Here is a 25,993-nt window from a genome sequence, read left to right on the forward strand (position 1 = left end):
TTTTTTTGTTTTATTACCAAAGTATAAAAAAATAATAACCTTCAGGGCATGCTTGGGCAAAATTACAAAGTTTTGCAATAGATTTACATAATTTATAATTTTATATTAAGCAAGTAAGATTAAGAAGAAACATATTGTATAACTGAATCATTTTCATTTTAACTGATAGGAGACACTCAGTGTGATGTATGTAGGAAAAGGAAATTAACTAGGAGAGTTCAGGATTTAAATGCTAACTAGCATGGGCACACCTGGATCAAAGAGTTTAAATTCTCCAAGAAGCTGTAAAAATACCAAGAAGCATATGAGGCCAGAGTTTTTCATCCTGGACTGGAGAACACAATGGTTTTGGAAAAACTGGGAGGATCAGTAATCACCATAAAGTATTTATCTTACAAGCACTTCTTTTATTTTGAAATAAATTGACAGACTTTTAATCTTTCCCAATATGTTCTGGGAGATGATGCTTTGTTTATCTGAACTTATTTTTTGAATAAGTCAACGGTGTACTAAAATTTCTGAGAGACAGGCTGCTCTAGCTGAAAATAGCACTATAGAGAGCCGCCAGCCAGGTTGTGTCATCATGAGTTACAGCCACACATCTAAACTACTGCTGTTTCCCTACAATCACTGCAATGAATTACAGTAATACATTCAATCCTGATAAATGATCTACTCAGCTTCTGCTTAAATTAAACTGACTGCAATCCAGATGAGTGCAGCCACATATTAATGCCGGGTCCACCATTTCTTGTCTCTATCTGGGTGAATTATGGAATGGTAGTGCTAGCTTTATGCATTGATTAACATTGCTGCTACAGCTTTTTCACAGATCAATGTTCAAGTGGAATGAAAAGTAGGCTCAAACATTCCGCTGCCACATTTAATGCTGTCATTATAAAAATAAATGTGTAGTGCTTAAAATCAAATCTTACAAATAACACTAGACATAGCCATGCCGCAAAATATTCATCTCTAATTTCTTTTACAATTAGTATATGAAGATAATATTCACAAATACCAGTACAGATACCTAAGGAGTAATGACTATCCTTTTTTAAATAACATTTTACCTGTTTCTTCAGGGTCCAAGGAATACTCTCAAGTTGAATGATTTTGTATATTCGTAATATGCCTTTTGAAGACTCAGTCCATTGTATTTAATTTAATATTTTGTTGGAATGCACGAAACACACACACATACACATACACACACATACATTTCTCAGTTGAACAGTGTTAGCTCTTGATTAAATAATGTTATATTTTTCATAAAATGAGACACATTTACTGTATCATATTTTCATTTTGTCATTGGCTTGCAGGAAGCTTAGAAGTGAATGAAGTGCTTAAACATTTAACAACAGAAGTGTAGACTAATTGTAAAAATTATTCTCCACTGCTCTCTATTTTGATAATGCAACTTTAAACATCCACCTCAAAGTCACTTCAAATCCTCTACAGAATATGTGGATATAACAACATTAAAATTACATGAGATATTAAGACAAATAGTAGTTGTAAGATATGCATGATTTCTACACAGAAAAAAAGATATTTATAATTAAATTGATATTAATGTAATAGTAAAATAATAGCATATCTTCATGCGGGAAATTGTTATCCTACAACATATATTCTTCAACATATTGCATTTATCCCCAATTATTTTTCTGGGCACTTTCAAAATGTTTGTAGGCTAGTGTTAAGTACTAAGAAAAACAAAGTATAAAGTTTAAAATTACAGGGTTCTGCTATAAATAGGGTTCAGAATATTTTTCAAAACTACTTTCTACTTCACTTCTGTTAAGGTAAATGAAGCAATGCCCAGTAGTTACTGTGGGCCAATTACTTATTTTGTATCTATCAGATAAACATCCTGCTTTATACCTGGTATGTAACACTAGCAAGGAGTAGTGTGAGTTCATCCCTGGTGGAGAAAGGGGTCTAAAGTTTCCATCCCCCTGTACAAACATTTTTGTCATTTTTATAACAAGGAGGTAATGTTTGCAGGACATGTGAAAACTTTAAATGTTTTCCTTTCTCCTGACTTAAAGAAACAGAAAATTGGGGGCAGGGGGTGGTTATCATTGCTATTCTTCAAGTGTCAAATGCACAGAGGTGCTTTTATTAAATCATGAAAAGTAAGAATAATGTTATGATGATGAAAATGTACATTACATTTTACTAGAGCAACAATTAAAATTAATAGTTGTAGGAATTTTATGAAATTTCAACTTGCCTCTCTGAGTTACTGGCTATCTTATTTTTCTGTTTTTAATTTGTGTTTATTGCCACTAATGATGTTGTGATGAAGCGTCTCATTTATTTGTAGAAAACCTAGACTGGAATTTAGATTTTTAAACTATTTTCTATAGAAACCTTAAAGTACTTGAAGTTTCAGTATTCTTACTGTATCTCTTCATAGAAACATATTTATTAAAGAATAAGATTTTAAACCTTTTCCTGTTTTAGCTTTTGTTATACTTTCATTTTGTCTACCTGATTTGGCAAACAAAGTAACTTTTATACAATTTGAAAATTATATCCAATTTGTGGAGATTTGGAGAGACAATATAACCTAAAGCAATTTAATAAAGATCATATATGACTTAGCCAGTTTAACTGTGTATATTTATTACTCAGAATAATATCTTGATTCTGAAATGGCACCAAGACAAAAATAACTCAATTGTGTGAGAGTTCCTCATTTGCCACCAGAAAGTACTTTTTCCTTCCTGTAATATTTTTCCTTCTTATGAATTTGTGTATATCTTTATCTACTTGCAAATGATTTGAGGTTCATTTATTTTTTTCTGTGTTTGGTATCTCTTCTAAAATAGAATACATTTTGACTGCATGATAAAGATTTTCCAAGAAACCATTGCTTAAATATTACAATAATTTTGGAGCTAGGCAGCTGCTGCATTGGTTGCATAGTCTGACAAGGTATCTTGTAATTTTCCTCATGCTTCCTACCTCACTTTCATAAAATGGCTGAGCCAGTGCAGCCATCTGTCAGTATTTCACATGGAAAAAGGAAAAGAGACATACATGCATTCTTCAGTGAAAATTTTCCTCCTTACTTTTGAAGAGAAGCTCTCCATGAAAATTCAACCTGCATGTCACTGACTGTAACACTACTACAACTACTTCTTCGGGTTTTAGATTCCCTGAAGTAAAAGGCAAGGAAGAAGTTGGTTGGGATATAATTTGACTGGGTGTGTCTTTACATTATCTACCCAAGGACCTACACAAAACATTTTTTTCCCTAAATACTAGACCCCTTCTCACCTCTTGAGATTATTCACTCTTCTCCTTGGCTTAGAAATCTGAGAGAAAATCTTGAGTTATCCCTTTTCTATATATAAACATATAATTATAGAAAACATTGGCTTGGTTTTATTTATTTGATTACTCTAAAATGGATTTGCTTCTCTGCATTTCTATTATCCCTATTAGTTCATATCCATAAATTCATTCTGTATTTTATCAGTCTTTTACATTTTCCTGCTTTAGTCTTTAAAATACAATTCTAATTATCGATCAGAAGGTATGTAATTACAGTATTCTTGATTTGCTTTAGCATAATATAGAAATTCCTCAGCTTGGCAAGAAGTACCTTCCTGAATTTTCCTATATTTTATTCTTAATCTCTCCAACCAGAATATTAAATTATTACTGGTTAAACTGCATTATTTTTAGTTTTAGTCAAGGATGCCATCATCTCTCCATTTGTTTTTCTTTTACATTAGAGATTGTACTTCAAATGGTAAAAGTATTTTCATACTTTAAAATCCACGACTAGATACGATGTCTTAAAACACAAGAAAACCAAACAAAATATTGCTCACTCATACTTCTATCCCTGTCCCAAATAAAATGTTGCTCTTGTCACCTATTGCTATTCTGAACCTGCCCTTCTCTGTTTACAAAGATGTTGTAAGCTTTTCAGATTCATGCTGTTGACATTATTGTAATTTCTTCAAGCTTCCTGAGTTATAACTTTGGAGTTTTGGTTTTAAATTTTTGTGCATATGCCTTATCAAGTTCAACCTCAATCATTCGTCTTTGTCCCTTGAATTCCATTCTTTCCAACATCCAACACCTTTTTCATAGCTTTTATGAATACCCATCTACAAGGTTACAAAGCCTTTTTAAAAAACAAAATCTTATTGTTGTGTTTCAATAAAAACACATCACTATTAACTAAATTCTAAATTTTATTCAGATTTCTTCAGTTTTTCCAGTAATTCCATTCTTCCATTTCAGGATCTAATTTAGTATACAAAATTGTGTTTAATCACTGTGCCTCCTGAGTCTGCTGAGGCCTGTGATCATTTCTCATTGCCTTTCATGACCTTGAAGATTCTGGGGAATACCTGCCAGGTATTTTGCTGGATGTCTCTGTACATGAATTTGGCTGATATTTTCCTAGTGATTATAGGGTATGAGATTTTCAAATGAATGTCACAGAGATTAAGTAATTTTTTCTTTATATCAGGTCAGGTGATACAGCTATTAACCTTAATTACTTCAATAAGCTAGTGTCTGCTAAAGTTCTCTATTGTGGAGATATGTTTCTCTTTTTATCCATTTCTCTTTGAAACCTAATCTGTTAGATCAGTATACACTCAAGAGAGTGGACTCCTAGCAAGGGAGTTTCTGGGTAGATTATGAATTTGTTGGCATTTCCTGGAAAGATTTCTCCCTTCTTCAGCATTTATTATACAATATTTTATTTATATCAGTATGGCTCATGGATGTTTATTTTTTTCTTTGGGTTATAAGTTAATATTAAGATATTAATTTTGTTTTTTAAATTATTCCAGTTTTTCCATTGGGAACTCTTTCAGTTTGCCTCCTTTTGCTGTTGGTGGTGTTATTTGTTTGTTTTATATGACCCTAACATTTATTTTTTGAGTACTTCCATACTTTCTGGCACTCTAAGATGTTCCAAGCTTAATTTGTATTTTTCCTTGCATTTTGCTAGAGCTGTAGCTCTAGAATAAACTGTTTCTCTAGGTATCCCTGAAGATCAGAGAATGGTATTTTTATCAGAAAATGGCATTTAGAACACGAAGTTTGAGCACATGATTGCTGTTATTGGTGTGTCACTGGGCCTATATATATGTATGTGTGTTGCCATATGTGGATATACACACACACATACATATAGCCTATATATCTAAACATATATCTAAACATGAGTTTATAGTAATGTATCCAACTTTAATCTAGTGCCATATAGTTTATTTTCAATTAATTTTTATTGCTCTACTTTTTTCTCTTCAACACTCTTTTCGTTGCTGTAAGTTTTTATTGGATAGATTTATAGCTCCTAATATACAATTGAAACTTGGCTTTTCTTACATAGTACTTTTATTTTCACTCTATTTATTTTCCCAAAGATCTATCAATCCTTTCTTCTGAACAATTAATGCCTATTAAATTATCTAGTGTACAGTTTTAAATGTAAGAACATCCTGAAGCATTAATTTTTTTTAGAAGTTTCACAATCATACATTGCCGTAAGTATTATAAACACACAATAAGAGTATATTATAATGCCACTCCTGGGATCATGTAATGTTACAGGTAAAATCTTGAATACTTTTTAGAGTTTGGATTAACAATACCTGAAACAGGGAAAGAGCCATAAGATACGAGATTCCATGCATAAGAGCATACTACTTTCTAGCAGTGTCTGGGATACTGATTTTTCAAAATGTCTATATCTGCTAATGTGCCAAATAATGTAAGATATGATATTTAATCTCAGATATTTTTTAAAAGTTTAGACAGGAAAATAAATGTATAGATTCAATAAAAGCTCACACGGTATTTATGACAAGTAAATGTACATTAGTGTGCTTGTTGTTTACACCTTGAAACAGTAGATAGCTAAATGTTTCTTCATTTGAAGACATTTACACAAGTTTTTTTTTCAAGTGGTCCATCAGCACTAATACCAGAATGAATAAGTTTTGAAAAGTAGGTTACATTCCTTTATATGTAAAATGCAGTCCTAGTTGTTAATTCATCTGACAGCTCTGGAGATATAGTCAAAGTTTAATAGAGACCTTGGGGCAACTAATCAGGATACAGGAACATACCTGCCTGGGGATGCAGTTAGATCTGGACAGAGAGAGAAGAGCAGAATTAACCCTTTTGAAAAAATAAAATAAAATGTACTTGAATGTGTCAATTAGTGGTAATTCATCTTACAATTATTATTTCCATGTAATGTTAGTTATATATTTTATGTTTTAGTGCAAAACCTTTTACAACTTGAAGAATTTTTAAAACAAAAATGATTACTTTCTGGTTAGTACCTTAATATGCCACAAATCAGAGTTTAAAATTGGATTTAATACAATTATTACAAGTATTGAATTGTTTACATTTCATTTAAGATACACTTTAAAATCACAGAGATCTTTTTTATACTGTAGATTTCAAGTAAAATAGAAATGCATAGAATGACTAGTGATTTAATTCATTATCACCACACTTAAAACACTTAGTGACATATATTAAAAATTACTCTTGTAGGCCGGGCGTGGTGGCTTACGCCTGTAATCCCAGCACTTTGGGAGGCCAAGGTGGGTGGATCACTTGAGGTCAGGAGTTCAAGACCAGCCTGGCCAACATGGTGAAACCCTGTCTCTACTAAAAATACAAAACTTAGCCGGGCGTGGTGGTGGGTGCCTGTAATCCAAGCTACTCAGGAGGCTGAGTCAGGAGAATCGCTTAAACCCAGGAGGCAGAAGTTGCAGTGAGCCAAGACTGTGCCACTGCACTACAGCCTGGGCAACAAGAGGAAACTCCGTCTCAGAAAAAAGAAAAAAAAAAAACAAATTTCTCTTGACACTTAAAAAAAGTTTATATAATAATGACATTATAAGTGAATTATAAATAAGGAAATCTTGTCATACATTATGGTGTTATAAGTTTTACTTATTATAATATATTAAAAATTATTTTAATTAAGCAAGGACATAATCTTATTGTATGAATGCCAATATTTTTTATGCATGTTGCTTCTTCCAAATGAATTTAGGTTGCATAATGTAAGTGTGAATCTACTAAAGATTATTAGTGAGACTGGAAAATTAACTCTTGTTCAGAATCAGAAAACAGAGGGAAAGAAATAGAAAAAGGGATCAAATAGTAGGCTAAAAATATACAGGTTTAAGAGGCTAATTTAAGATTTATTTTTAATTTTCCAGTAGACCATGTATGTGTTTGACTCTATTTGTTATTTGTTTACAGTGAAGTACAGTTAAGTTACAACTTACAAACAGTAATTTGTTGCAAGTTAAAATTCTTACAAGGAAAAGATTACCCAAAAATCAATTACTCTGTTTTTCTTTTTTAATTGCCTTTTAGGAGATTAACAAGATTTGTATCTAACCTAGAAATCTTACTCAAATATTCCTGTATATTAAAAAAGTGTAGACAAATATACCTGAATACTTTTCTGATAAACAGTATAACTTTCTTCAATGTTCTTGGAACCAATTTACCATATCGAGATTCCATTCTTAATTTACAAGTTAAATAAAATCTTTTAGAAGTGTACATTAGATTTTCTTATTTTGAAAGCAAGAAAACACTTTATGTATGGAAATGCAAGGACCATAAAAATTTGCATTACTCTATAAGTGATGGGAATATTGGCAAAAATTATCAGAATCAACTTTTTCACATTTCTGACAATTAGCAAAGTCTTGCAAGAATCCAGGGGTGTTTAACCAAGAAAAAAAGAGTCTTAACCTCTGAAAGAGCAGTGATATTTTGACATTTACACTTATCGGATTACCAATCATTCTTCTCAAATCCAAAATAGTCTTGAAAACCAACAACTTTACCATAATAGTAGCTGAGAAATAAGCAGCTTTGAAACCACTGAAATGGGAAGAATGAGTTTGAATCTCTCCCAAAGCTTTCTGTCCATAAAAGTATCAATCTACCGTCTGGAAGCTCTAAAACCTTCATTATTAGGGTTTGTCTTTATTTGAACTCACTCAGAGTTTTCTAGAGGGCATACAAACATGCAAAGTAAGTTAGTTGACAAATTCTGTATCTGTGATAACTTTATAGACCTTAAGCATGACAATGATAATTTATTGTGTAGTATATGTGTATTAGTCTGTTCTCACGCTGCTATAAACAAATACTTGAGATGGGGTAATTTATAAAGAAAAGAGGTTTAATTGGCTCACAGTTCTGCAGGCAGTACAGGAAGCATTGAGCCTTCTGCTTGGCTTCTGGGAAAGCCTTGGGAAACTTATAATCATGGCGTAAGATGGAAAGGGAAACAGGAACTTTTTACACGGCTGTAGCAGGAGTAAGAGGGTGGAGAAAATGCTACACACTTTTAAATGACCAGATCTCATGAGAACGCACTCACTAACGTGAGAACAGCACCAAGGGGGAAATCCACCCCCATGATCCAATCACCTTCCACCAGGCCCCACTTCTAACACTGTGGATTACAATTGACATGAGATTTGGGTGGGAACACAGATCTATACTGTATCAAGATGGTATGTTAGCATTTAATATGCATTAATCAGATGTTGCAATAGAATAATATAATGATCTATTTAAACAGGGTTTTCAAGCAAGAACCCTTTGAGGATAAAACATTTAAAATATAGCCTATTATTGGAACAATCACTAAATCAATAGTGAGAGGAGGAGTGCTTATTTGACAAATGGGATCTAATTAAACGAAAGAGCTTCTGCACAGCAAAAGAAACTACCATCAGAGTGAACAGGCAACCTACAGAATGGGAGAAAATTTTTGCAATCTACTCATCTGACAAAGGGCTAATATCCAGAATCTACAAAGAACTCAAACAAATTTACAAGAGAAAAACAAACAACCCCATCAACAAGTGGGTGAAGGATATGAACAGACACTTCTCAAAAGAAGACATTTATGCAGCCAACAGACACTAGAAAAAATGCTCATCATCACTGGCCATCAGAGAAATGCAAATCAAAACCACAATGAGATATCATCTCACAACAGTTAGAATAGTGATCATTAAAAAGTCAGGAAGAACAGGTGCTGGAGAGGATGTGGAGAAATAGGAACACTTTTACACTGTTGGTGGGACTGTAAACTAGTTCAACCATTGTGGAAGTCAGTGTGGCGATTCCTCAGGGATCTAGAACTAGAAATGCCATTTGACCCAGCCATCCCTTTTTTGGGTATATACCCAAAGGACTATATATCATGCTGCTATAAAGACACATGCACACGTATGTTTACTGCAGCACTACTCACAACAGCAAAGACTTGGAACCAACCCAAATGTCCAACAATGATAGACTGGATTAAGAAAATGTGGCACATATACACCATGGAATACTATGCAGCCATAAAAAAGGATGAGTTCATGTCCTTTGTAGGGACGTGGATGAAGCTAGAAACCATCATTCTCAGCAAACTATCACAAGGACAAAAAACCAAACACCGCATGTTCTCACTCATAGTTGGGAATTGAACAATGAGAACACTTGGACACAGGAAGGGGAACATCACACACCAGGGCCTGTTGTGGGGTGGGGTGAGGGGGGAGGGATAGCATTAGGAGATATACCTAATGTAAATGACGAGTTAATGGATGCAGCACACCAACATGGCACATGTATACATATGTAATAAACCTGCACGTTGTGCACATGTACCCTAGAACTTAAAGTGTAATTATATATGTGTGTGTGTGTGTGTGTGTAGAAAGAAAGAAAATCAAAGGAAAAGAAAGAAAATGACACAGTTTATGCAAAGTTCTAAGGTGGGAAAGAGCAGAGTGTTTGATTGTTTTATGGAAGGTTTGGGTGCCTGGACAGCAGTAAATCAAGAATGAAGTATCACCCAGCAATCCCACTACTGGGTATCTACCCAAAGGAAAATAAATTGTTATATCAAAAGACACTGCACTGGTATATTTACTGCAGCACTATTCAAGATAGCAAAGTCATGGAATCAACCTAAGTGTTCATCAACAGATGACTGGATAAAGAAAATATGGTATATATACAAAATATGGTATATATACACCATGGAATATATATATATATGTATATATATATATATATATAGCCATGTAACAAACCTGAACATATACCTCATTAATCTATAGAAATAAAAATTAAAAAGAGGGAGCATTACAAAAGAATAAATTATCATAATATATGTTAGGAATTACAAGTAGAGTAATTGGGCAATCGATGTATCGAGTTCTTCAGTAAGTTAGGACATCTATGTTTGCACCAGCATTGTTTTTTGATATCATAGTTATATCATCACTCTGGATAAATTCGACCAACAATTTGTGTAGTCCCTTTAATGGAACTGCTTCAAACATCGGTATCTTCTTGTCGATTAGGTGTTTAACCCTGACAACATCCTATACTGATCAGTCAGTGCCCAGGTGTTCCTGATCTCTTTTCTCCATTTCAGTATCATCATAACCTGCCTCCTCAATACTTATTTAATATTTTTCATGAGATAACCAATATAAACTTGCAAAGTGCAACTAAATTGCAAAGTGCGTTTAAGTTTTCATCTGAGAACAGCATTATTTCATCACATTAAGTAGTTATCAGTCGTTATTCTTCCTAATAAAGTTTCCAAATGTTGTCTTTGTTTTGTTTACCTCTGGAAAAGAAACAAACAAATATATACATATATATATATATATATATGACACCTGTGTTTGCACTAGCATTCTTTTTTGATATCATAGTTATATCATCAAATATATATATATATATATATTTTTTTTGAGATGAAGTCTCGCTCTGTTGCCCAGGCTGGAGTGCAGTGGCACAATCAGGCTAGAGTGCAGTGGCACGATCTCAGCTCACTGCAGCCTCCACCTTCCAGGTTCAAGTGATTCTTCTGCCTCAGCCTCCTGAATAGCTGAGATTATAAGTGTGTGCCACCACGCCCAGCTGATTTTTGTATTTTTAGTACAGATAGGGTTTCACCATATTGGCCAGGCTGGTCTTGAACTCCTGACCTCTAATGATCTGCCCGCCTCAGCCTCCCAGTGCTGGGATTACAGGTGTGAGCCACCACACCCAGCCAGAATAAAATATTTAAATAATACTTAAGTAACACTTATTTTGAAGGCTCCCATTATTGTAAGCATTAATTGAATATGTAGCCTGTGTTTTCACTCTTTGGTTTAGTTTTCCAGACCAAGTTTCCAAAGCGTGTTTGCTTCCGTTAAGTGTTTTGCAGCATGAGTGTAATGTGGCTATCACATGATGAAAGGGATAGTATTTCAGTTTCCTTAATATAATCATATGCTTTTCATGGATGTGACTTACTAAAGACAATAAAAAATCTCACAGAAGGCCGGGCGTGGTGGCTCACGCTTGTAATCCCAGCACTTTGGGAGGCCGAGGTGGGCGGATCACGAGGTCAGGAGATCGAGACCACGGTGAAACCCCGTCTCTACTAAAAATACAAAAAATTAGCCGGGCGTGGTGGCGGGCGCCTGTAGTCCCAGCTACTCGGAGAGGCTGAGGCAGGAGAATGGCGTGAACCCTGGAGACGGAGCTTGCAGTGAGCCGAGATTGCGCCACTGCACTCCAGCCTGGGCGACAGAGCGAGACTCTGTCTCAAAAAAAAAAAAAAAATCTCACAGAAAATTGTTAAAATTAAATTACTTATAGCTATTGGGAAAGAGACTTATTTATTAACCTTTATAGGTAACATTAATTTAATTAATTTAAAGACTTTCATTTAGAAATGTATGCACAGTATATTTTTTTCAGAAATATGAAAATTTCTGACTATATTTTTCTCAATTATTTTTTATTTGTTTGCTTCTAGGTGAACAGAGCCAAGTATCCTAAACAGGTGCAATTCATTTATTCGTAACGCAAATGAATATTGAGCTCCTACTTTCATCAGGGACCTTTGCCAAATGCTTACTATACTCATGTTTCCTAAATCTAGGGTGAAGAAGAATAGGGGTTTAAAAATAGTCTTCATCTCTAGCTGTTAAAAATCTACTGAATTTCAATAAGCAATCGATTCGTGACACTCTAGGAAATTCTCTCTCTTGTTATTTAAGCCAAGTGTGAATGTAATTTCCTAAAACATTTTTTAAGACAAAATATATATTAAATTCAGCCTCTTCAACTTTACAAACTATACAGACTAAATTTATGTAGTCTGTACTATATCCCAACCACTTTAAATACTTTTGATTATATTGAACTCTTCCCAGATAGAGACTGTGGTTTAATCATTTTTATAGCCCAGTTCAGCAGAATGCTATTTATTGAGTAGGTAAGTAATAAATAGAGCAGGTCTTCAAATAACATTTTGTTCACCATCTTTTGTTATAAACCTGATGAGGGGGAAAAAAATGGTTCCTGGCAGGGGCCACTGTCAGTGTGAAGCTTGCATGTCCTCCCCATGTCTGTGGGGTTTTTCCTGGGTACTGGTTTCCTTCCATATCCCAAAGCTGTGCGCATTAGGTTCATTGGCATTTCTACATTGTCCCATTATGAATGAGTGTGTGCGTGTGCGCGCGCCCTACAATGAGATGGCATCCTGTCCACCACTGGTTCCTGCTTGTGCCCTGAACTCCCAGGATAGCCTCTGGTCACCCATGATCCTTACTGAAATAACGGAGTTAATAATTGTCTTACTTGTTTTTATTAATCTTTCTTAAGTGCATACATGAATCATATGTATTTTAATTTTTAATATTATAATTATTTTGGTCTTCATTTAGAAAATGGTTGACGTCCGGGGACTATTGTGAGGTGGGGGGAGGGGGGAGGGACAGCATTAGGAGATATACCTAATGCTAAATGACGAGTTAATGGGTGCAGCAAACCAACATGGCACATGGATACATATGTAACAAACCTGCACATTGTGCACATGTACCCTAAAACCTATAGTATAATAATAAAAAAATAAAATAAAAAAAGAAATACAAAAAAAAAAAAGAAAATGGTTGATGTTTTGTGATCAGAAATGTGCCATAGGAACTTACCTTTTATTTAAATCAATTAGCTCGTGGTAAAACTGATTTCATTACAGGTTGTTTGCTTAAAGTCACAGTTTCCAAGAACCTATCAAAGATGTGCATGAGGACTTGCCGTATGTGTTTTGTTAAAAATGAATGTACTTGTCTATCTTTCAGATATTGTATTGAAAATCAGATAAGGCCAGGTGCAATGGCCCACAGCTGTAATCCCAGCACTTTGGGAGGCCTAGGTGGGCGGATCGCTTGAGGTCAGGAGTTCGAGACTAGCCTGGCCAACATGGTGAAACCCCGTCTCTACTACAAATACAAAAATTAGCCGGGCATGTTGTTGGGTGCCTGTAATCCCAGCTGCTCTGGAGGCTGAGGCAGGATAATTGCTTGAACCTGGGAGATGGAGGTTGCAGTGAGCCGAGATCGCATCACTGGACTCCAGCCAGGATAACTGAGTAAGACTCCATCTAAAAAATAAATAAATAAATAATCAGATAAAATAAATTTAAGATGTAATATTATTCTCTTACATGAATTGTCACATGAAAATTCAGTTTTATCTAAATAAACCAATAGTGTAAATATATTATCAGTTTTATCTATAAAGAAGAATTTTTCAAGAAATGTGATTCTTTCATAAAATCAGAGCCAGTTAGAGCTCCCGAGTAAATCATTGACTTACGTTTAAATAGCATCTAAGGGACTCTTAGTAATGATGTTTTACCAAATTATTAAATACTCTCTGTTTAAAATATTTAGGGAAAAAGTATAAGCAATAAATCTACTTAAATGTCAAGTGTATGGACATCACGACTATTATAAATAACAGTAATGCACGGATAGTCTCACATGCAGTTTTCTTCTAGGTTCAGAATATATTAAAATCTTGAACTCCGACAGCATTCAGAATAGATTCTATTATTTTGTATATCTATTTTAATAAGAAATATGAAAGGATTGCATTTATTTTCTCTATAAATACGTGAGTAATACAGTTCCTGAAGAATTATGATCTGAATACTATGTGAGTATATATGTAATTTCAGCAACACATCTACATTGTACATGTGTGTAAATTGGTTTGTAAGTTTATGTATATGTGTATAACTCTTTTCTCCTCATGAACATATATCTTTGGAGAATTTAAACATTCATTTCAAAACCTTCTGTATGTATTACATGATTAAAATTTATAATAACATATATAGTGTACAAAGAGATAGATTCCACAGAAACTATTCTATTACAAAATCTCTATAGCTAAAGCTGGCTGACTTGGTAGGTATGAAGTTGTGATTCATTCAAATAAATATCTTCAAAGAAATTGACGGAAGAGACAACGGTGGACATGTTAAAGGATAGAGTCAGGAAAAAAATGAACTTTTGAACCATACTGACCTTTAAATCCCATCAAAACAATAACATAATATGATTTTCTATGTCATCCATTTTTCATGGCCCTGATAAAGAGCCTGCTTCTACTTATATCTTCAAAGATATTTCTCCATGGAATGACATCTCAGAAATGCATGCTGTAATTCATTAAATCTTTTATTTTGGCAATGGTAATATTTTGTACTTGTATCTGAATATGTGTTATGATCCCTTTAGATCAGATCTTTTGTGAAATACAAAAGCCATCCTATTTTCTCTAAATCTTTAATCAAGGATTTACATAGAGTATGCTTTAAACAAATGTTATTTGTGGTAATATGGGCCCTTAAATAATCCAGCAATAAATAAATATTTTAATTACTTAGAAAATTCAAATAAATGATGTCAAGCTATACCTAGGCTAAATTACATTATGATCATTGCTTGACTATATTACGTCACTTGTATTCTGCTACCATTTACTTGTATGCTATTGTCTCAGATTTGGATTTTCTACGTTTTAATAGCTCAGAAAGGTGCATATATGTAAGCAGAACATCTAACTGAAAGAATATTATTTCCAAATGTGCTTTTGAATTTATATGTGGAATCGTATTAACTGTTCACAAACAGAAAAGGCAGAAGTCCATTTCGGGAATAACATCTGATTTCTTTGAAAATTATCTTAGGGACCTATTAGAACAGATCAGGGCAAAGTGGTATGTGATAGGTGAATAGTATTAGAAACCCTGGGAGTCAAATGTTGGCTCAAAGGGAATTCAAGAAGTGGTTCAGAATAAACCACTGTCAACAAATCACCATGAAGTGTAATAATATTGAAAGAAAAAATGGGAAAACCCAGACTGAATGATAAAATAGTTAATCCCTAAAGTGCCTGGCAGAGGAAGGAAAGTTCAAGCTAAATCAATGTAGTAGCTTTCCTCAGCTAATGTACTAACGTATGAGAAGGCTAGATATTGAATTTTTAGTCCAGATCTTTCACTGTTTTTTCTAGAGAGAAGAATATTGGACAGTTTTCTATTTATATATGATATTTTTATGAAATAGTGGAAGATGTATAATGTTGATGTAAATATAATTTTCTTTTTTTAAATGTGTATTAAAATTGCCTAAATTAATGTGTAGGATGCTGGCATTTGGCATACAGCATTCAGTTTTGCAGAATAAGGACAAATGATCTCTCCAATAGTGATAACAAATATTGATATAAAACCACTGTGGAGTGATCATTTAAAAATATGTAGAAAAATTACCTAAAAGTTCTGGGAGAATTTGCAACCATAAATTGCTTAATCAGTGTGCAAATAAGTTCGCGATCTCGGCTCACTGCTAACTCCGCCTCTTGGATTCAAGAGATTCTCCTGCCTCAGCCTCCCTAGTAGCTGGGACTACAGGTGCCCACCATCGTGCCCGGCTAATTTTTTTTTTTTTTTTTTGTAATAGAGATGGGGTTTCTCCATGTTGGTCAGGCTGGTCTCAAACTCCCGACCTCAGGTGATCCGCCCTCCTCGGCCTCCCAAAGTGCTGGGATTACAGGTGTGAGCCAACACGCCCGGCCGTATATTTTACTTTTTTAGCATAACCATCAAGAAGAGACTTGAAATGAATAGATATATTTTATTGTTGATGTATTATATAAATTTTTAATGGCTAGATGATGATTTCTGGAATTATTTGAATGCATCTTGACAAAAAGAAAAGCTTTCTAGAGCTTACTCATGAACAAATGATTGGTCAAAATAACAAAAATGGATAAAAAGGAAATTCATTATACTTTCATAACAATTTTTCTTAGTCATGTGTAAAGTATTACTGAAAGAATCAATATATGTCTTGTTTTTTCCAAATGTAATTATTCATGGTTTTAAATCACTATGGCTACATCACAGTATTCTAATTGACTGTAGTAAATTCCTTTTTAGAGGAAATAACCTATCTAAAAGTGGTTTGTTATTACAATTTAAAATAATAAACAGAAAATTGTATTATCCAATTAGTTGTATATTTCCACTGAAATAAATCTTGCTCTCAATTTCCAATACAGCAGATAATTTCAAGGTTGTATTAAATATGTAGCAGCTGGAGGTTGCCAAATGAATGTTTTGAATGAGTACATTTTAGTGAAGTGTGTACTATCTTTTTTGACATGCATGTAATCATAACACATTTTCTGGCAGCTGGGTTCCCTGGGGCAAAATGAAGCTGCAATAGAAGATAAAACAACCTGCTTATTTAATGACCATAAAATAGTATGTATATATTTCTGAAAAATGTCTCAATTGGATGACTGACTCTAGCTGAGGTCTTATTTTACAATTCGCATCAGTGAAGCATTTTCAAAATCCTGGGTATCTAGCTCTTTTAAACTAAATCTGAAATTTTCTTTAACACATGAACAACATTTCTTAATAAAATGTTTTCTAAATAAAAAGATAAAATGATTTTAGTAATTTTAATTTTTCCTGCCACAAGCATATGGAACCAAAGTCATACGGGGTTTGGCGGTTTTTTTTTTATTTTAATATAAATTCAGTCTTAGAATTTAGTGAATACATAGGGGAAGTATTTTTGTGTGAAAACTCATTAGAAATAGCTTTCTTCCCCCAGAAAAGCCTATAGTAAGCCACTGGGTTTGAATAGTATGAATAGTAGTTTTGTTTTGTTTTGTTTTAATTTCCCAGAGTCAAACTTTACCAGTAAAACAAAAAGTACACAAGTGAGTAAAACTTCCTGAGGTCTGGGACATGCTGCATGACTGCCCACGTCCTTTCTCACCACATCAAAGTCATGCTCTCTGGACCAGAATGATAGATAAGTCCTGTAAGTGGGCATTTGTAGTTTATTTCCTATCACTCCGTTGAGAGCATTTAAGTTATGAAACATATCTTTTTATGCTTAGAGAATTATTTAGCTTACATTATATTCTCCAGGGATGACCATAACGATTTTTATTCATAAGGACTAGCACGTGTTTTATTTAACAACTTTAAGAAGGTTACCTACATTTATACCTTTTTGCATCAGGCTTTCTATTCTTATTCATCATGTCTTTTCTTGATCTGCATTAGTGTTATGTACATTTAATATTTGAGAATGTGTAATTACACTGTAGAAGGGGAAAAATATACAAGATAGATAAAATTTATAAGATATCTTGGTAAAGAAAATTCATATTCCAGCAGATTTCAAAATATAAGTTAACATAAAATGCTTTTAGTATGTACACTAATGTGGGACATTACAGAAATAGGCAAAATGCATTGAATAGATGATAATATGTTTAGGAAAAATATCCATGATTTTCAGATGAGTAATAACAAAAAAGAAGAAGCCTAGCATTTATATAGGTTATAATATTAAATGACAGAAAGAGAAAGAGTAAAAAAGCCAAAGGCAAATAAAAATTCTTATAGATATATTAACTCTCACACACAGAACTTGGTATTTGGGAGACAATAACAGAAAAGAGTGTGACATTTCGAGAGGTTTGAGTTTCTTGAAACTGTCTTGAATACATTTAGTTATTCATATTTTTGGGAGGTGCATATCTATATTTCTATTTTTCTAAAATATGTTTATAAAGGCGCTACAAGTATTAGCATACTGATATTGACAATATTTTCTAAATATTTAAATCACTATATATTTCTGACTGTATTAATTTTTCCTGTCTAATGTCAATACTTATCATTTCTTAGTTTTCTTTGATCATTCTTATTGAAATTTTTCCCATTAAAATATTTTGAAATATTATTTCCCTAGATTTAAAAATCTGTTTTTCTCTTTTGAGTTTTTAGCTGATTTGTCCCTTTTTATTTGTATTATCTCCTTCTTTCTATAGAACTAATATTTATTTATTGTGTTTTAGCTTTAGTATTTCAGTGCTTATTGTTTTTAACTTACTTTTTATTAAAAAATAATATAAATTTTCTCTAAGTACTGCTTTGCTATCTTTCTGTTTGCTTTTTGGATATATAAGCCCTTGATTAATGCAATAATTATTTTGGATATTGCCTTTATCTTTATATGGTTGCATATTTTTAAGGAGATGATGTTAAGATTTTATTATTAAACAGTCATATTTCAATATGAACAGATAATGCAGTCATAATATTGGTAATTGTTGAACCAAATACAAAATAATTTTAAATGCCAAATGTCATATGTATATGTGTATCTAGTCCATGTGTAAATATATAACTAGACGTGTACATAAAATCAATGTTTTAAACTATATTAGTTAAATTATATCATGTTCTCTATTATTCAATGTACCTAATAAAGACAGTTTGTTGTTATATTTGTTTATTCTAATAATTTATAGTATGTTCGTTGAACATTTTTTGATCCATCTGTTCAAATTTATAAAAAATCAGAACTCATAAATTCATTATAAATTATGTCCTTTACTGTAAACCTCATTATTCCGTTTAAATTCCCTTCCCTAACATATCTTTCTGTTCAAAATAACATTGATATTGTTTTGCGTTTTTTTTTTTTAGTATTCTGGCCTTACTGAATCAGGTTCATACTAACATTGAAATTACTGGTTTATTTTTTCACCAATAAAAATACAATATTTTATATTTTCATTCTAAAAAAACTGTGCCATTTATTGTCAGTTTACTATGTAATGTTAATTATATTTATTCTCTTTTTTTTGGCGTTCCAATGGGCTTTTATTGAGATAAATTAACAAAAATCAAGATTTTACCATAATTTTTTTTTTTTTTTTTTTTTTTTTGAGACAGAGTCTCGCTCTGTCACCCAGGCTGGAGTGCAGTGGCGCAATCTCGGCTCACTGCAAGCTCCGCCTCCCGGGTTCACGCCATTCTCCTGCCTCAGCCTCTCCGAGTAGCTGGGACTACAGGCGCCCGCCACCACGCCTGGCTAATTTTTTTTTTTTTTTTTTTTTTTTTTTTTTTTTTTGAGACGGAGTCTCGCTCTGTCGCCCAGGCTGGAGTGCAGTGGCTCAATCTCTGCTCACTGCAAGCTCCGCCTCCCGGGTTCACGCCATTCTCCTGCCTCAGCCTCTCCGAGTAGCTGGGACTACAGGCGCCCACCACGACGCCCGGCTAATTTTTTATATTTTTAGTAGAGACGGGGTTTCACCGTGGTCTCGATCTCCTGACCTCGTGATTCGCCCGCCTCGGCCTCCCAAAGTGCTGGGATTACAAGCTTGAGCCACCGCGCCCGGCCATAATTTTTTATATTTTTAGTAGAGACGGGGTTTCACCGTGGTCTCGATCTCCTGACCTCGTGATTCGCCCGCCTCGGCCTCCCAAAGTGCTGGGATTACAAGCGTGAGCCACTGCGCCCGGCCTTACCATAATTTTTGAACCTTATAAATTCAGCAGACTCTGGTCCATATATGTGTACATACAACATAACACATCCCAAGAAAAACTGAGCCCCACTGGAACATCTGCCAATTAACAAAAAGCCAATTTTCCCTTCCCCAGTGTTTCTGAAATTTTGAGTTCCCACTGTTCACTTCTTAGTAGAACTTGTCACTTGTGGCTAGAGACACTGGAATTCTCTACCATTTTTACTGAACAAAAAATAATTTTTTCCTTTATTTCTAAAAAGGGAACAGTGACTTTGTTTTCTCCAGGCACCCCATCCCCCAAAACCAATGGTTAAAATACAGCGGACTGTGTCTTAATAACCCAGCCCTACTCCCTCCCTTGCCCAGCATTGTCTACTGGAGAATTTAAATGCACTTCTCTTGTAATCTATCAGATGTGGAGGGGCAGAGTCCAGGTGCCAGGCTAGCTCCCTCTGACCTCATGAATTGTGACAACCTTTGGACACTTAACTGTTTACCCGAAAGATGAGTTTTTAGATCAGAAAGTAGAGTAAATTTTCTTTAGCAGTTTTAAAAAACTATCCTTAGAGATATAAAGTACAACTACAATTCCACGGAAGTCTGCTAAAGTTCACCATAAAGCTGACTTACTTCAGCTCTCATGAGGTCAATAATTTTGATAAAGGTATTTGGCAAGAAAATGATTCCACAATAACAAATTTACAGATACCTCAAATGTTGAAAAAGTAGCAAATTAAAATAACATGGCTTAATTCCCAATAACTTATTTCATTGTTTGTTACTCATCTAGAAATTCAGGAGTGTGGCTAAAGGCAGTTTCTGATGAGATTATGAGCTTCCAAAGTGTTTCTACATTCTTAGTGCAGACACCCTCCCTTTTGGGGCAAAGCACCCTCTCTCCCACATCTACTAAAGAAAACCCAAAAAACCAAAAAATTAAAAAATTAAACCAAGTACCAAAATTGAAAGTATTACTGAAGTAAAACCTCTAATGAGCAGTGGCATCTAAACTATCTGGGATACCACTACTGGACACAGTCTTGTAGAGGCAGCAGTCCAGTTTTGGTGCTTGATTCTTTAATAGGAATTATTAAATGGAAAGATGCTCTAAGGACTAGGTCAAAGCCTGGACTCTTATTTTTTTTTTCTTTTTTGGTCCCTCATAATAAGGAGCACTGTTACTGTTACCCCTTTCCCAATGCCTCCTGATTGACCTAGTACATTGGGTTAAAAGGGAAGTAAAACATTAGAAAAAAAAAAAAAAAGTTTACTGGTTTTGAATCATCTCACTCCTTTTGCCTGGAGATCAGGCCAAACATCAAGCATGTTGTGAGGAGTACAATTTAAAGCAACACTATTGATTGTAAAGCATTTACCAGCAATTTACAGTACAAAATGACAGACAACAATTCTTGTTACAGTGCAAGAGAATGACAAGCAGCTTTCTGTAGCATGAAAGTTAACAGCTCTCAGGTTGCCCATTCCTGCAAAAGACTATGTATCAAGGTAGGCAGAGGGCAACACATTTACACACTAGAGGAAATGTTCCACAGAAAATTAAGCTCCAGAACTGCTAACGTTACCAAAGCTGGTACTGGCTAATATTCTGAAATGCAAATCTGTGCTTTATATATATACTGCTCAACGACACTGCCATTCAACAGAATTCCCACACTGCAAGGCAGATTAATCTTTGCCCCCGTTTGCAGAGCTTCAAATATTCCTCAAACTTTTAGAAAGTGGGGAGAAGCAAAATCAGAGCTTCTCAAATAAAAAAAACTCTTTAATTATCAATGTTTTGACGCTTCCTTGCTCTCTCCAGTAAATCTACTCCAAAGGTACTAGATGAGACTGTGTGGCAGCAAAGAGTACATCCCAGATTTCTGGGGCCCTTAACTAACACAGGGTACCATAGAAATCTGCTCTCTACAGCAAGAGGCCAAAGTACTTTCTAGAATTTGTGTTGCATAACACTGAGCCCCTCTCATCTTTTGCTGTTCCTATAATCACTCTAATCCCCTTAATCCCAGCAACCTTCATCCAAAATATCTATCTACCTATCTGAACCCAGAAAAAAAAAAAAACTTATTTACAAAGTTTATACAAGTGTACACACCCAATTTTCTACGGGACACGCTTTGCCACAGAGGAAAGGGGGTCAAGACTCTGACATGTCTACACATCAAGTGCCATACTGCTATGGGAGGCTTGTGTAAAGGAGTCTTTAGTGTCTGCTGTAGAGCACAAAGGCTTGTCATACAGCTCCTGCAATGATAGACTGCTCTTTCCTTCGGGAGTGATGATGTTTTATCTACTCAGCCTAGAAGAACTTTTCACTTGGGATTTTTTTTTTTTTTTTTTGAGCCGGAGTCTTGGTCTGTTGCCCAGGCTGGAGTACAGTGGTGCAATCCCGGCTCACTGCAACCTCCACCTCCCAGGATCAAGCAATTCTCCTGCCTCAGCCTCCCAAGTAGCTGGGACTACAGGTGCATGCTGCCACACCTGGCTAATTTTTTGTATTTTAGTAGAGACAGGGTTTCACCATGTTGCCCAGGCTGGCTGTGAACTCCTAAGGTCGGGCAATCCACCCACCTTGGCCTCCCAAAGTGCTGGGATTACAGGTGTGAGCCACCGCGCCCAGCCAGGATTGTTTTTTTAAAATACAAGTATTTACAGTGTGCATGAACTGCAGTTGTATATCAACTCCTCCACATAAAGAAAAAAAATGGTGTCTAAAATTACTAATGAGTTATATCTTACAGCCCTGGGCTTGAGTATTGGGTAGAAAGGGAAGATGCTTCAACTTGAAACTAAAATGAAAAGACAAAATATTTTAAAAGAAAAAGAAAGAAAAAAGAAAAGAGTTACTATTGAGTCCTTGGGCTATGTCTAAAAGATGATATTCTGAAAATAAGTAATAAGCTCTTCAGGTTTACAAAACGGATGAGTAATCAGGGAGAAGTTGAAATGCACTCGAGAGTCAGCTGTTGGAGAATTTTGAAATCATAGACAAACTTGTGTGTTCATTAAGATTCTTCTCTTTTTAGGGTTTCTCCCCTTCTCTTCTTTCTTTTCCTTCCTTGTCCCCTTTCCCCAGAAAACATTTTTTAAAAACCAGTAGTTAGTGTAACTAATGTTCAGTCAGCACATAGTGCAAACAACTGGAACCAAAAAGGTATATTCCTTCTTCTCAGCCTTTTTCTCATCACCAGTTAAAAAAGAAAAAAATGTCTGAGCTCTTTTAAGTCTTCATAGTTCCAAAATAAAAGATGGAAAAACCCACAAAGAGAAGAGCATTCCCCTCAAAACGATGTGTCACAGATCCAAACAAGCCGTCTGTAGTTGGTCAAAGCATTCTTGTGAAGGCTTCTCATCCTCTACAGGCTCGCTGTGGTATTCTGCCACACACAGGCTCTTGTCAGTGTTGCTTGGAATAGGTTTCATTTCTGTTCCCAACTGCTCCTCAATACTTTTCAGGTTGAAGCGATCATCATATGTGATCAAGCTGATGGCTAAGCCAAGATGACCAAAGCGACCTGATCTTCCAATACGATGGAGATAGGTCTCTGCCAGCTTTGGGAAATCAAAGTTTATTAACACATTCACACCTTGTATATCAATACCTCGTGTAAACAGATCAGTGTAAACAAGATTGCATCATAAGCCATTTCAGAAATCACGAAATACACGATTTTGATGTTCCTGCCTCATTTTAGCATGAATATAGAAGCAAGAATAACCTAGTTGAGAAGTCTTGGCTAGCAATTCAACTGGCTGAGAGGAGTTACAGAAAATGATCGACTGGTTTATCTGAAGCCTGGAGAAAAGTGTGTTGAGGCAGTGTACTTTTTGGAGCTCAGTTACACATGCATAGTACTGGGTTACTCCCTTTAGAGTTAGTTCCTACATCAGGTTAATCTCATAGGGTTTCTGCAAGTGGGAATTCATGAACTTCTGTACACTAAGAGGGAAAGTAGCAGAATGTAGTAAAATCTTCCTGTTTTTAGGTAGCATGAGAATAATATCCTCCATTATCTGCACAAAATCCTGAGACAGCAACTTATCTGCCTGCTCATCCAATACTATAATCTGAACATGATCAACTTTTGCTACTCTTTTTTTTTTTTTCTTCTTCTTCTTCTTCATTTGGGATGGAGTCTCCCTCTGCTGCTCAAGCTGGAGTGCACTGGTGTGATCTCAGCTTACTGCAACCTCCACCTCCCCGGGTTCAAGTGATTCTCCTGCCTCAGCCTCCTAAGCAAATGGGACTACAGTCGCACGCCACCAAGCCTAGCTAATTTTTGTATTTTTAGTAGAGACAGGGTTTCGCCACATGGACCAAGATGGTCTCGATCTCTTGACCTGGTGATCTGCCCACCTGAGCTTTCCAAAGTGTTAGGATTACAGGTGTGAGCCATCACGCCCGGGCTACTCTTTTCTTAGTAATATCCAGGATTCTCCTAGGGGTAGCAATCACTACGTGCATTGTATCATCAAGCCTGATTATGTCATCTCATAAATTGGTTCCTCCTGTGGTTGCCATTACTTTGGCCCCTCCCATGTGTTTCCTGACCTGGATGCAAATTTGACTGACCTGTAGAGCAAGTTCTCGAGTCGGAACAAGCACCATTGCTTGTATACCGTGCTTCTTCAGATCTCGCCGTTCAAGTAAGGGAATGAGGTAGGCTCCGCTCTTGCCTGTTCCATTTTTTGCTCTAGCTAAGATATCCCTACCAGATAAAGCAATGGGAATGCTCTCCTCCTGAATAGGAGGTGGCTTTTCCCAGCCCATTTCAAAAATTCCCGTCAGTAACTCCCGTTTCAAACAATAATCTTCAAACTCATTTTCTTGTTTGGAGTGTGGAGGTCACATCCGAAGTTTTGATTCTTAGATCTTTCGGAGGGAGTATTAAAGTCTTTTTCCAGTCATCACCAGGCCTAATAGTGGTGGTTTTACACTGTGCTTGCTACTGGGTGCCATTATTGATTGTGCTAGTGTTTTTCAGCTGGTTCATCTGTTGCTGTGTCTGTGTGTCCCCTCCTCCAGGGCCACCACTGGGTTTCACAGGGCCCCTCCACTCACCATTTTGACTGGACAGACCCATTATAACAAGGTAGTCTGTTCTGGCCGTGGTCATGCTGTTTTAGTTGCAAAGGTGTCTTTCAAACTTCAAAAGTTTGAAAGTCAGTAGACAAATTCTAATAAGTTTATTAGGCTCTCCAAAACTAAGAGAAAAATATAAGTCTTGCTCAATAAATGAGTCTGTGTTGCAATGCAGGCAAGCACCTGTAAGTCTCTGAACAGTAAGCAGCAACTTTGCTCTCTTGCACGGAATCAGCTTTTTATTTTTGAAAAGCCCTCTATGAAGCTTGAGTCACATCTGAATTCACTCACGTCAATTAACGAGGCCGCTCAGAACACTTGGTCCTTTATTGTTGACTTGAAGCTCCCCAAATCTATATTTAGTCTTAACTATCGCATTTGATCTTAGTTCTTTCAGTTGCTTCTCACTTAGTGCTGCATTCTTTAGTATGGTAAATTAAATATAAATTTATTTATTTATTTTTAATTGTATTATTATACTTTAAGTTTTAGGGTACATGTGCACAACGTGCAGGTTTGTTACATATGTATACATGTGCCATGTTGGTATGCTGCACCCATTAACTCATCATTTAGCATTAGGTATATCTCCTAATGCTATCCCTCCCCCCTCACCCCACCCCACAACAGTCCCTGGTGTGTGATGTTCCCCTTCCTGTGTCCATGTGTTCTTATTGTTCAATTCCCACCTATGAGTGAGAACATGCAGTGTTTGGTTTTTTGTCCTTGCGACAGTTTGCTGAGAATGATGGTTTCCACTTTCATCCATGTTCCTACAAAGGACATGAACTCATCCTTTTTTATGGCTGCATAGTATTCCATGGTGTATATGTGCCACATTTTCTTAATCCAGTCTATCGTTGTTGGACATTTGGGTTGGTTCCAAGTCTTTGCTATTGTGAATAGTGCTGCAATAAACATACGTGTGCATGTGTCTTTATAGCAGCATGATTTATAATCCTTTGGGTATATACCCATTAATGGGATGGCTGGGTCAAATTGTATGTCTAGTTCTAGATCCCTGAGGAATCGCCACACTGACTTCCACAATGGTTGAACTAGTTTACAGTCCCACCAACAGTATAAAAGTGTTCCTATTTCTCCACATCCTCTCCAGCACCTGTTGTTTCCTGACTT

The 25,993-nt window shown here is 35.3% G+C and overlaps 1 pseudogene; it reads right to left on the bottom strand.

Annotated features, from left to right (window-relative positions):
* Positions 1 to 22,983: 22,983 nt before the first annotated feature.
* On the bottom strand, positions 22,984 to 24,890 carry LOC129463662 (probable ATP-dependent RNA helicase DDX6; annotated as a pseudogene).
* Between the last annotated feature and the right edge of the window lie 1,103 nt (positions 24,891 to 25,993).

This window comes from Symphalangus syndactylus, chromosome 15 (assembly GCF_028878055.3).
Source record: "Symphalangus syndactylus isolate Jambi chromosome 15, NHGRI_mSymSyn1-v2.1_pri, whole genome shotgun sequence".
NCBI classification, from domain to species: domain Eukaryota; kingdom Metazoa; phylum Chordata; class Mammalia; order Primates; family Hylobatidae; genus Symphalangus; species Symphalangus syndactylus.